This window comes from Ursus maritimus, unplaced genomic scaffold (assembly GCF_017311325.1).
Source record: "Ursus maritimus isolate PB19 unplaced genomic scaffold, ASM1731132v1 scaffold_3, whole genome shotgun sequence".
Taxonomy (NCBI): Eukaryota; Metazoa; Chordata; class Mammalia; order Carnivora; family Ursidae; genus Ursus; species Ursus maritimus.
Genome location: NW_024425563.1, coordinates 18,125,764 through 18,128,249, shown reverse-complemented (window position 1 = coordinate 18,128,249; position 2,486 = coordinate 18,125,764).

Here is a 2,486-nt window from a genome sequence, read left to right as displayed (position 1 = left end):
TAAGTTTGAGATAATCTGTTACAGTGGCATCAGGAGACTAATACACCAAGTAGCTTAACCGTATCCCATAACAAAACTCAAGAATATTTATAGGAATACAAAATTATTCAGCACCTAACACGATAAAATTCACAGTGTTTAACATCCAATCCAAAGTGACCAGGCATGCAAAAAAGTTGAAAAGTAACAACAACAACATGTAATGAGAAGAAAAATCAACTCAACTGACCCAGAAAAGACACAAACGAAACAACTAGCACCCACCCTTTCTTTTCAAGATCAGGACCTGAAGCTGCTGAGGATACAGCTAAAATCCAAGTTCTATTACCAAAAGATGAAATGGAGAACATTGGCAGACAGCTGGCAGTCCCAGCCATCATAGTAAAAATCTTGTCTCACCAGTTGTATTAGTCAGGGTTTTATAGTTGCAAACAACTGAAACAGATGTGGTCGATTTAAGCAGAAAAAGCATTTAATAAAAGGATATTGTGTGTTTCACAGACTACAGAACCAGTCTTAGAAATCGAGTAGGAGGGGCTCCTGGGTGGCAGAGCGGTTAAGCGTCTGCCTTCGGCTCAGGGCGTGATCCCGGCGTTATGGGATCGAGTCCCACATCAGGCTCCTCCATTATTAGCCTGCTTCTTCCTCTCCCACTCCCCCTGCTTGTGTTCCCTCTCTCGCTGACTGTCTCTATCTCTGTCAAAAAAAATAAATAAAATCTTTAAAAAAAAAAAAAAAGAAATCGAGTAGGAACAAATGAGGCCTGGCGGCAGCCAGGACCACAGCCAAAATCTTACTCCAGAGCCCATCTAGTGAGGATGATGCTGGACGCCACAGCCTGTGCTCTGAAGTCAAGAGTCACAGGTGCAGCTGCTGCTCTTCGGCTGCTGCTGCCCCTAGGACGTCAGCGTTGTTGACACTGCCAACTACCAGCAAAGATAACCTCACCTCTGCTTCTTTGTACCACTAGCCAAAGGCTGCAATGCATGTGTCTGAGTCTCGGTCACAGTCTGAGCTCCAAGTGCAAGGGAGGCTGGGAGAGTGTCCTCAGCTTCTGCAATGGGAAGCAAGTTTTGCCTTGCCTCAAGATGCATAGGAAAAGAAATCTTCTCAAAACTGAGATGGTGTAGAATGTGAACAGCCTAATAATAATAGTGATGATGATGATGATGATGATAGTGGTAATTGACAAAGGTCCATTCCATGACTTCAAATCTACCAACATTAGTGAGCCATGAGGGCAGGGCGAAGGGGAGATCTTAGCATTAGTGACCCATCTTCTACTCTTTAGGACCTAATTTTGTCACTCATCTAAGCTCTTCTTTGCTTTTTATTCCTAAGAAATACCGTGTAGTCAGACATGTTTGAGAATTATGAGATCGTTAAGTAAATCATCTAAGTCTATGTTATTAACTTCCTACTTTTGGTGATTTTCTTTACTAACATTTATTCCTTTATGGACATCCTATTGGCTACTTACTTTTGGGTCCAGGATGAGGAAAAATAAAATCTAAAAAGAGTGGCAGGTAGTTAAATGTACTACTCTTTCCTTTGCACTGTGGTATTTAGTGTGGGGAATGACTTTGACCCTGTTTGAGCCCTGACCAGCTTGCTTCCTGGATTAATTAAGTCTTTGATCTGTGATGTTTCCTAAGCAGGCATTCTCATTCTCCTTGATTGAAAGGAAGTATTAGATTAGAGAATATCTGGCTGGAAAGGCCAGTGTTTTGGATGGCTGCATTACTATGATTTAAGAGTCATGGGGGACCTCTATGTTGTCTCTGTTGTTTAATCCTTTGAAGTTAATGCCTTGGACCCTTTCCACAAGGCTCTCATTAAAATACAAAAATCACGTAAGTGACAACACATAAAAACAGTTATCACTTTGACCACCTTTGAGGAGTGAGTTTTCCAAGTATTAACTATTACTTCTTTGACACTACGGAGGTCCTCACGCACAGTTTAACTCATCATTCCTCACAAAAGCCCTGTTGTAAGGTAGTATTATTCCTTTTCTACAGATGAGTAAAGTGAGGGACAGAGAAGTCAATAACTTGCCCAAGGGTGCACAGCTACTAAGTGGCTTAGCTGGGATTCAAATCCCTAGTGTCCATCTCTAGGGCCCACCCATTTAGCCTGTGTCCTTTGCTGCCTATCCTCCACAGGGCCGGTAAATGCTGACGAAAGGAAGGAGGGAGCCACGTTCAGTGCACGGCACACAGCCCATGGAGGGCAGGCCTGAGTCCAGGTGGGAACTCTTCTGAAGGGACACAGAGGAAGGATTTGGAGGGCTGGTACAGCATAAATCGCCCTTGGGTGAAGGGCCTCCCCTCTTCCTGGCTAGTGGACCTTAACCCTTTTATGCAGATCGGCTCTGACTTCAGGGTTCTGCCTTCTGAAGGACTTATCAATTACCTTCATACTTAATAAAACTGGCAGACTCTGTCTGCCACCTTGAGATCCAACGATAAAGTGGGGGAAAGGAG